This window comes from Patiria miniata, unplaced genomic scaffold (genome assembly GCF_015706575.1).
Source record: "Patiria miniata isolate m_02_andy unplaced genomic scaffold, ASM1570657v1 HiC_scaffold_7, whole genome shotgun sequence".
Classification (NCBI taxonomy): Eukaryota; Metazoa; Echinodermata; class Asteroidea; order Valvatida; family Asterinidae; genus Patiria; species Patiria miniata.
In genome coordinates, this window is record NW_024037074.1 from 11,194,455 (window position 1) to 11,206,158 (window position 11,704).

Here is an 11,704-nt window from a genome sequence, read left to right on the forward strand (position 1 = left end):
GTGAAATAAGCTTTAATTTGATGTGTGTCTCAAACACCTTGGAGAGTTGTGAGAGTATTTTTTCCTGAATTTCAGAAGTGGGCGCATTTATCACTGGGGGTCTATGGCAGTTTATTTACTAGTCTGCAACCATAGGATGGCATTAAGAGATCTCTGGCTACCAGTGAGCAAATGTTATTAGTGCCATCCACATAAGCAGCAAGTGAAGATTATCACTGGTCCCCTGCAAGTGCACTGGAGATGTCACATCAAGTTTGGCATCTTAGGCATTATAGGCAGCCAGGATGTACCATCTAATCCTGTATTTTGAAGGAAAACAGAAAAACAAGAAAAACTGTGAAGAAAAACTGTGAAGAAACACTCTAAAATACAAAAAACATTCAAAGCAGAAAGCTACAAAAATACACATAGTTTTGAGTGTCTTTTGTTCTTATTGGATAGATAATCCTGAATTACATTTGGTTGTAAAAAATTCTCGTAGTACCCAGACACCTCATTACACAAAGTGATCCCACAGGGTCAACACAGCCCGCTGGCTATTTCAAATGGCACATAGCCATATTACTGACAAACTAATGATAAGAGAGACCGAAGAAAAAAACCCTTCACATTTTCAATTAATTAACTCCACATCATTAGGATCAAGCCCACTTGCGCTGGGGAAGCACAATGTGAGGCATCTCAGATCTGATTAACATCACCTTGATTGTCATGATTAGAAAATTAGAGGCAGCCCGATTGGTTTAATTTGGATCGGTATTTCACTTATTATTCAGACCTTGATTTTCTGCGGAAGCTTAATTTTTTTTTTACCCTGATGCTAATTTGAAATGAGTTTGGGCTTTGGGTTTTGTGAGTGGGACTCAGAGGATCTTTTAGGTAATTCCAAACATTGTGGGTTCGAGTCCAGCCTGTGGGGATCAGTGTGTGTCCATGTCCATGGGCAGGACACTTTGTCACAATTTGCTAATCTGGAACGGGCGGAGAGGGTTGGGTTTTTTGGTTTAATGAGTGGGACTGGGGATTTTGTAGGTAATTCTGCATTTTGTGGGTTCGAGTCCAGCCCGTGGAGTTGCAGTGTGTGTCCATGGGCAGGACACTTTGTCACCATTTGCTAATCTGAAATGGGTGGAGAGGTTTGAGCTTTGGGTTGAGTTGGACTGAGGATCTTTTAGGTTATTCCAACATTGGGGGTTCGAGTCCAGCCTGTGGGTTTGCCTTGTGTGTCCATGGGCAGGACACTTTGTCACAATTTGCTAAGATGAAATGGGTGGAGAGGTTTGAGCTTTGGGTTTAATGAGTGGGACTGAGGATCTTTTAGGTTATTCCAACATTGGGGGTTCGAGTCCAGCCTGTGGGGTTGCAGTGTGTGTCCATGGGCAGGACACTTTGTCACCATTTGCTAATCTGAAATGGGTGGAGAGGTTTGAGCTTTGGGTGGAGTTGGACTGAGGATCTTTTAGGTAATTCCAACATTACGTATGCCAGTATGTTATTTACAATTTGAAAAAAATAATGAAATTATATCAGTCAAACACAGGTGGACTTACATCCCTGTTTATGACAACAAAATATTATTATTATTATTGATGAAAAGTATTTGGGGTCTCCCTTCTGTTTTGAATGTAAGTGGACAAAAACATTTTGTGGAAAAGATGTGCATTCAGAAATAAATTCTCCCAAATGCGAGTGAAGTTGCACTACACATTCTTTTGTATAAATATCTTTCCCCTCCCCCTAGAAAAAGGCAAAAGAACATATCTTAACTTTTTATTTTAGACATCTAAACAAACAAATTCAATTCTAAGCCCTCCAATTTTCTCATGGTAAAATGTGAACTTACAGGTCTCAGTTCCGTCCTTAAAATAAGCTTCCTGGCCCAAGGCCACAAGGTAAAACACCAGCTGCAACTTACACAGTTGTTCTACCTCATTACCCCCCAATATATTCAGTCATATGAAGTGTTTTCCTTAATTCCATTTACAAAGGACCTCCGGCTTGTGATTTATTCAATTTTTCATTTGCCGCTTTGGTTTGCGTAAACAAAGCGTGCAAAACCTGTCCCCCAAAAACACCAATTGGACACTTCTTTCTGAATGGACCGGTTTCAGTCAGTGTAGAACTGAATGGGTTTTGATTTACGGTTCTTGTTTGGCGCGGCTTCCTTCATCAAACCGCGCACCTGTTTCAGAGGGCGCATGCTTTAGCTCACTACCGCCGAAATCAAATTTTGTTCATAAATCGTGCCCCAAAATGGTTGATATTAGGAAGAGAGGTACAGTGGTCTAGAAGCTGGTAAGATGTTCTCCATCCTCAACTGCTACTCCTGACTATAAACGGCTCAACTTGCAAACAGAGCCTACTTTCATTGTACGCCTTAGCACGTCATTTCTGATAACTGTCTATTTCACTAAGACCTTGAGCAGAAATCACAGCAATTTTATGACCTCAGATTCACTAAGAGGAAGATGTTGCTTAAAATAGCGATGTGACATCTGAGAAATATGCTTACTGTTTGCACAAGATTCCTGCTTAAATATTAAGCACACGTTTTCTGTTCTTACAACTTTTCTGTGTGGCATGAAATCAAGGACACTGCATACTTCTTAAATCCTGACAATCACCTTAAATCCATCACCCAACAGAACAATTCCCTGTTACCAAAACTCATTACAACCTTAGGATTGTCTGATATTTAGCCAAAGTTGATCATCTTAACCGGTTTTTCTGTGACTTCACCATTTTGAGTACAATCGAGAAGCTTCAAAGACAGAAATAATTCTTACAGCTCAGGTTTACACGTACATGTACACGTAGGTCGAACATAGATAGGTGCTACATTTAATGTAAGTTTTCCTTGTGTTGTTACAAGAGGGGCCATAACTTAACTCAAGGTATTTCTTAATTTATTATGGGTTATTAGGCAAAAGCCAAGCACATAAAACACAACAAGAACATTTCAAAAGGAAAGCTGTCTTCACAAAATACCTCATGACTACAAGATACCCCATCCGCAGAGTATCTGCCTCACTTCTGAGAGTATCAAATGGTCGTTTTCCAATCAGAAATTAAATTCTTTCCATCAAGTTCTATCCACCGCATCACAGGATGAAAAAAAAGCCCGGAAAAATTGGAGTAATCAAGAACTTTTTCTTCAGACCGCCGGTGCCCAGAGGTCGCATACCGAACAGCCTACCGTGGTAAAGCTTAAAGCCAACCGGGCTGACGGGGAACCGGGGAGTTCTTTGATTCATCAACTCGTCGGTAATTTATGGTCGGAGCACACGTGCAGCTCGGCCGAAACCGGTCCTAATCGCTTGATTTACGCAACCGTTGCCGAGACCAAGACAAGACTTTTATGTGCGAGTGGTGTGTGGGGGTGTTGTGTGTGTATTGGGTGAGGGTTTGTGCTGCTCTGATTGGAATACGAAACTCCTAGGGGGAGCGTGGGGACTGGGTAAACCCTTACGAGCCCCCCAGGAACGATCTGTTTTGGGGTACGGGGGCTGTGAATTGACGCAGACTGTTATAGTGCCTTGTGATTTGCACGACTGGGGGGTAAGGTAAACCCCTCACCAATCGGCTAGAGACACTCATGAGCAACTAGAATCATGAATCAAAGAAATCAACCCTTAAAACATAACGACACCAGAATTGGAGCATAGCCTCATACGGAACAATGAAGTAATATGGTAAATAAATTATGTGGTTTGGGTCTTGCCATACAATGAACATAACCAAATAAAAACATCACATTCAAAAATATCCTCAATATTTTAACTAGTCTTACCAGTCGATTAATCACTGTGATAATAATGAGGTTTTTGTAACTGACACATGAACATCTGCCTAATCTGCGGAGCATGCAATTTATGATACCATCTTAACATTAATGTTAGCCACATTATTGATAGGATTGACAATGTGGACGATCACGGATCATGACATGCTGTGAAGCATTTGGAAACTCTTGGCCAGGATACTTTCATTATTATACTATTCAAGATCATTAACATACCATTTTGAGCTATTAGGTTCCGGTCATCATTTGAGTCTGTATGCATGGAATTGTATACATTTGTATACAATGTATACAATTGTATGCAATGTATACAACCAACCAACCATTTCAGAATAGCCGCTTGCACACAAGCATCTACGAATGATATTTGCGCAGATTTGGCGAATTATTTTGCAAAACAAGACTGCGTCTTGACATCCAGATTGTGACCATTCAACGGGCGCCTTCTATCAGGTCTTCCCTAACCCGTTGCTTTACAAAAACATGGCAGCCTAATGGACCAATTTAGTCCACAGTTTCTAAAGTCAACTCCAATTGGTTGATGCGCAGGGTCGCATCAAATTTGCATGCTCAGATATATGAGACGTTCGTTCGTGTGGCTCTGCACACCTGAATGTCTGATCTGATACTCAGACTGTTGCCCCACACATGACAAAAAATTAACAAAGAAACAAAAGACACAGAAAAAAAGAAAATTGTTTTACTAGCCATAATCCTCTGATATAACTATAAGATAGCTACGTGTAAACGTAATGTGGTTTATGGTAATTGCAGGTATACCAAATAATGACTGGAACCTAATTACAAACATGTATACGGACATATACATTGTATAAAGACGTATTGTATACAATTGTATACATTGTATACAATTGTATACAATTGTATACACTGTAAACATATGTATTACAATTACATGTGTACAGACTCAAATGATGACCGGAACCTAATTTAGAAAACTGATAGACCAAGATCTATCTGTTTTTGTGTACAATCTAATGATGAACTCTCCAGATGCAGAGTGGAATACAGGGAGCTGGATTTGTAATACACGGCATCTTGTTTACGTGTGGGCTGGGTGACAAAAACAATTTCTCTGTAGATGTCATCAGGAGATGTGTTTACATACTCCTAGAGTCATCACAAAATTCACCCTCTGTGCTAACATTAAACCAGAAAGCAGAGTCTGAGAATGAGTTTAGATCAGCCTTAGTTGATGATTTTTTTTTTTTTTTAGGGGGAAGGATGATCACAATGACACAAGGGATTCAACTTTGATGTTCTAAATTGAAAGGGGAAAACTAGAAATGTTTTGAAACCCTTCAAAAATGTTTGGTATTTTGATAACCATTTTGGGAAAAAACATTCAGTACACTAAAATCTCGCAATTTTAATGTATTTTAGATGAAATACGGGGTTATGCCTTCAATTTTATAAATTCCGAAATAGTTTCCCAAACTTGTGAAAAGTTTCACAGCTTTATTTTATTTCTTTGTCACTTAAAATTCTCATTTCATGTCAGTCCACGATTAAAAAAAAAGGGGGGAGGGGTTAAACAACCATGCAAAGGATAAAACCTTTATTTAATTGGTTGGGGCAAAAAAAAAAAATTATTTGTTTGTATGTGTAATCAAATTTGGGGGTGGGGTGGGGGTTGGGGTGGAGATGCGGTGGGGTTGGGGTGGTGGTGGGGTGGCGGTGGTGTGGCAAACAAAAAGTCTCTTCCAAATCAAGCCTAATTTGGTACAAGTCATAAACCGGCAACTCCTCTTCATCACTGTCAGAATCCCGAATTGAGCTCTTAATCAAAGTAGCCAACACTTCCCTCAATGCCTGCCAAGTTCAGGACAGTAATTTGCTCGAACCCTTCTTGTTTATTTTAAAACCTCTCCCCAACTACCCCCTCAGGTCAACTGTTTAGCTACAGGACAAGTAAGCAGCGCATTCCAGGCATTTTGACACCTTTTCGGTGATAAATCTCCCATATTTAGAGCTGGAAACAGGCACGAATAGTTGGATAGATTTGTTGTAAACAATGCAAGACGAGTTAAGGTTTAAAGGTGCAGTCCGCAAGTGCGAAACAGAGCAACATGGGTTAAGGTTTAAAGGTGCAGCCCGCAATTTCGACGGCAAAATTGTAACATTAGGTAGACCCTTTGAAAGTTCTACCGAAGCATGATTCCTACTGCCCCTTTATTAGGAGTCATTTTTCCAATAAAAAAAATCAAGCTTTCCAAAAAACTCATGTTTCAAATGTTTCTAAACCTTACCTTTATGGGAAGAAGGGGGGGGGTTAACTCTGGGATTTGGGAGGAGTATATACATGTATCTTTCCAAAACTTGATAAAATACCCCTTTCAAAACATCATGGAAAGTCATGACAATCATCCCTGAAGAAAACGAGGTCTGCAAACTCAATCATTATAACTGTAATCATACAGTGATGCATTGCATGAGACAATTTTGCAGTATGCCAGTCTGTGTCCAGCCTTTCAGATTTCAAGAAACGATTCAATCAAAGCAGACAACATGCACAGAATGTCATGTCAGCCTTTTAAATCGGAGACCATAAAATAAAACCCCTCAACTTGTCAAGGTCAAACTTGGCCAGGAAATCTTGGAGGAATTTTAAGTGTCTCAAGGTTAGTGCTTGTTTTGGGGTTTAGTGAGTGGTAGAGTGGGTTATTGTTGTTGTTTTGTAACATGTGTCAATTTCTCTTAAGGAGAACAATTTGGTTGTTTTTCAGGGTGAAGTGTTTTTGGACTTGAATGGCCCATGACAGACAATCAATTCTGTGCAGTGAAACTCTTACTTTTGAACTCTTTTTTCGAGAAACAAAATATGGTTAAACAAATTTTGGTCGAAAATTACCCGGCTAACTTTCTGTTACAAGACCATTGTTATAAACACTTACATGTACACCCAGGATTGTTTATGGTTTATGTTTATTGTTCCTCTTCCCTTTTCCTTTGTTTATATTCTAACATTTTTACAACAGCTCTCATTAATTGGTTGTGTACAGTGTTCACATTTTCCAATGGAGGAGTCCTTGATTTGGTTCCTGTCCTCAATTCATCAATGATGTTGCACGTGTGTGTCCTCGATTTACACCATAAACAAACACATACATACACTTCACCAGCGGGTATACAACATGACCACGAGTTGAAAAAAACACAGATGGCACGATAAAAATGGCAAGGGAAAAACCCACAACATTAACAATGCCTTACACAACACTAAAAACAACAACATTAACAACAAAACAAGACTAACAACAATAACAACAACAAAAACAGTACTCACTACAAAAAAACCCAACATTACTACCCAAAAAACCCAGACTTTGCTGTACCCGTGAACTTAAACAAAAGTTTGTCAAAGAAAACTGGGCATTTTCTGCTAATTTCAACAGACAGTTGAGCTGGCTTCTGCTTGGATATTTAGAAATGTCAAGCAACAGTTTCATCATAATCTACATGCACATGCTGCCTTTAAAAAAGTCCCGACTGCACCGAAATAAATATGGAGCGACGAATGTTCACCGAAAGGACATGGAGATCCCAGAAGTGACATCAAAAATGATCTCATGGAACGGTCCGAAACTAGAAAACTGTTCTGCTTTCAGGAATGAGGGCTCAAGGGGGGCTGCCTAGGGAGTCTCGTGTCGCTCAAGATTTGTTACTGGGCCAACAGATGCGAGAGTGAGATTATTTATATGCTCGGTGTCATCTTTGGAAGGTGATGATGTTTTTAACCCGACATAAAAGTCGGGAGTTGGGAGTCCAGAGTCAAAAGTCGGCTGACAATGTTTGACGTGATGGAGTTGAGTTTTTATTGCTGAAGGAAAGTTTTGGTAGTAAAAGAAGGAAGCACAGTTGGGGAAGAAAATGATGAAAGAATGGACAGGTTTTGAGGGAAAGTTTGGTAGTAATGTGAAAAACAAAGTTGAGGAAGAGAAAGAAATGTTCGAGACGTGAGAAATAATGATAATTTAATCAATAATAACATGATTTTAACACGCATTTTAAAGGAAGGTTACTCGGTACGATAAAACTACAGCAACATTTTGTTTCATCCATTAATTTCATGACAGCAGGGACCAATTCATACCGGAACAAAAGTTATTTGAGAAACAGTCACAGGCAACATACATGTACATGTACATCGCATGATTAAGCAAACATTTTTTATTACAATCCAATTACGTGGAGCTGTTTAGCAGACAAAAAATTGCACTGCAAATTTATGCGCTAAGCAACAATCAGCTGGATACCAGTTACAAGCAATGCACATCTAATGACACTTTGGTTGGTAACCTGATTTTAGGCTGGTGCCAATTTATGTGAGTTGCTAGCACAGAATTTTGCTAAGCACAAAAAATATGTACTTAGCAAACACAGGTTACCAGCCAAGATGTCATGCAATTTATATTGCGCGCGACTGGTTCCCCGCTGATTTACGCTTAGCGCACAAACTTGCTAAGCAATATTTTCTGCTAGCAGCTCCGTGACAATGGGTCCCAGACTTTTCCTACGGGGGAATCTCTGATTGGCACTTTGTGCTGCCCCAAGATGTCAAATTAACCTGGTTATCATGCTGATTTACAACACTCTTATTTTGGCTTTGTCTGGTACCTATACCTCTCAAGGGACCCACACCTGATATAATGAGTTAGGGCTCTGATCCTTGATCTTCTGAAATGTTAAATCGTGACATGTGAAATTTATCGCAGTGGTTGCAAAAACTCGCTTGGAGGAAGACATTGTCTTTCACAAAAAAAAAAGCGAAATCATGATAGTTTCATGTGTAAGGAAACTTTTGGCAATATTCTGTAAGGGTCCTGTCTATATCAAGTTTCGTTTCTTTTCAATGAAATTATGCAAATTTCAATGAAAGACCGAGCCCAGACATACTTTAGTCTAGTCTAATTCTGAAAGTTGCATATATGCTTGGCAGTAGCAGATCTAGGGGGAGGGGGAGCTGCTGACTAATGTTATACTAGTAAAATGGGGCCAAAAATAATTAATGGAATGATAAAGTTTATTCTCAAATTGCCTTAGAATGTACAATGTAGGAGAAAGCCCACGGACCTCCCTAGCCTTCAGCACGCCTTCCCTCAACCCCCACCCCCAGCTTTATAGCACCCCCCCCCCCATTTTCCTGAAAACTAGGTCTGCCCCTGCTTAGAAAATTGAAATACCAATCATAAAGATCATTCTTATTGACTCAATGATACATGCAGATGTTAGGCTTTCGGATGTCCAATATAAATTCTTTCAGGTCATCAAACAAATTCTTGATAGATTTGCTCCGGAAAGGCACATGATTGCAGACCTACCCATCATACAATGTATGCACAAATCAATATTATACAAAAGGGGGATTGAAAGCACAATCCCTTAAAGGATAATCAAACAAATGTGCTGCGAAGCATCTGACCAATTCCAAAAACTTCACCTTGGCAAAACAGCCCAACTCGGGCCACAGACATCGTAAATCCACCAACAAATTTGCGCACTCGTAGAAGCATCCACAACCATCAATTTTACGTTTTAAGCAGAAGGCAATAAAAAACCAACAACACAACAGTTGAAAAAGGCATGCGCTGACAGACAGGGTCAGGAAATATTGAAGCAAAGGAGACAAAAAGGTTGGATTTATCGATGACCCGCGCCGGAAGTCACACCAAAACTGATTGACCACATATGTGACTGGTCTCGTAACGTGACTTCCAAAGCCCCTTGTAAATTTTACACCCACCCCACGAACACCTCACTGGCATTTCGCCTACAGCTTCCTGGGAGCTGACGAAATCTAAGACAGCCATGTCAAACAGTTCAGTACCCCCCTCCTTTCCAGCCTGACCTGGGGAGAATTTACTCGCCACTAGAGGACCTGCATCTGCCCGTTGGCTCCCACAGTGAAATCACACGTCATATCTCAACCAGTATTTCATTGTATGATTAACGGCCTGAGTACTAATTGAAACAATATTGGGCATTTCTCAGATGCCTCTACTACCAAACCGAAGAAAAATATTACCCCCGAAGAGAATGAAATCTGGGTTGGCTAGATTTTAGTATAAACAAAGACCTACATGCACTTGCAACGAAACTTGTCACCACTTCCCAGAGCATCACGTCGCATCTACGGCTTCGGTGTTCTGTGCTGTGTCGCTCCCTGCCTCTGTAACCGCACTTTTGTCCTCATCGGTGTGCTGGGTGACATTGCTCCCCTGCGTTTCTGTTCCCTCCTTCCCTGCATCTTGCTTCTCGCTGCTCCCTGATTCCGTCGTCTTGTCGTCGTCGTGGAGGAAGTTCTCCCACTTTTTGAGGCGTTCTTCTCTCTCTTTGTCCGTCTCCTCAATCTTGTAGTCGGTCACACCGTCCCACAGCTCGCAAAGGAGCTGCCTCTTTGCAAACCACCTTCCAAAAAAAAAAGGACAGCGTTCATCTCATGCCAGTGATAGTTCCCCTTCAACAATTGTTTTGTTATACCTCTGTCTTGGATTCTTTGGATTTTGATGTAAAAATCACGAAAACAAACAGCAGTAAACACAACAATCATGAAAATTGAACGTCAACTCACATGCATGTCGCGTGCTCAAAACAGCTGATCGTCTGCTAGTTCACTGCACAAAACATGGTGAAAATAGCATGGGTACCAACGATACAAGCGTTTCACACCGTACGTACTGTACCGTACGTACCGTACCGTACGTTACGTGATATCCCACAGGGAGTGTGCCATGACTTTTTATAAACTTAACACATGATCGTTCTGGGCCAATGAAAATACATTATTCAAGACAGAGGTATAACAAACTGATTTGAAGTATTCACAATTTGAACTTGCAGTTGTGGACCCTGTTTTTTATTTTTTAACTCAATTCATATTGGCATTATTTGGATCAAAAGTTGACCAATGTTCATTCTTGATTGAGCCAAAGCCTGCATTGCATCTCACAGAAAGTCAAAAGTAAAATCACGATCCGTGCCAAAAATCCACACTGTCCGTCAATATGTTTATTACAAAACTGCATTTAGGCTAGAAACCAAAGTAATCATCAACAAGCGTCGAAACGAGATACAAAGTCTTACAATTTTTAGAATTATTAATTTGTGCAAAGTTACGTCCATTACTTTGAAGCAGAACTTTTGAGAAGATTCAAAGAGGGTCCAACTTGTGAAATGCACCTGTTTAAATCATGATTTTTGGATGTCTTAAGATGGTTAAACCGTCTTGTTAAGACCGTCTTCAGCAGAATCAGGCTTGTAATTTTGTTTCCAGTCAAAACTGTGTTCTGTGATAATTCATTTGATTTGAACGGCACGGCTAATCTCAAACGACAAGTAGACATGAGCTTGCTGCATGGAAAGGGCACTGAAGAATTCCACACAATTTCAGAGTAGAAAGTGACTGGAAGTCAAGTTTTATGAAGAACACATTCTTGGGAAATAGTTTCGACCGGTCTGGTTTCCTACCTGCCGTTGAGAGATTCCACACATTTATCGGCGCATTCCACGTCTTTGAATTTGACGGAAGCGACCCCGTCTGGATGTCTCTGCGAGAAAGAGAGCAAAATTAAGGCAATATTGGCCATTGTCATGACTATCTTCTTGTTAGCATCTTTGTCATCACTTTTGTCACCAGTGTCACAACCATTGTCATTTCTATCACTGTGACCACGATACTGTCACAATAGGAGCATTGTTATTCTCAATACTATCGACGTAATTACCGATGTCACCTTTTGTCATCAATATCACAACCATTGTCATTGTCACTGTGACCATGATATTGTCATAATAGGAGAATTGTTATCCTCAATACTATCGATGTAATTACCGATGTCACCTTTTGTCATCAATATCGCAACCATTGCCAGCAGCAGCAAA

The 11,704-nt window shown here is 40.2% G+C and overlaps 1 long non-coding RNA gene across 1 annotated transcript; it reads right to left on the reverse strand.

The window, feature by feature from the left end:
- On the reverse strand, positions 1 to 11,375 carry LOC119745551. The gene is made up of 3 exons (XR_005273636.1): positions 11,291 to 11,375; positions 9,904 to 10,231; positions 1 to 299 (listed from the first exon to the last, which is right to left on the reverse strand). It is a non-coding gene; the product is annotated as an uncharacterized LOC119745551 (long non-coding RNA).
- Positions 11,376 to 11,704: the final 329 nt, after the last annotated feature.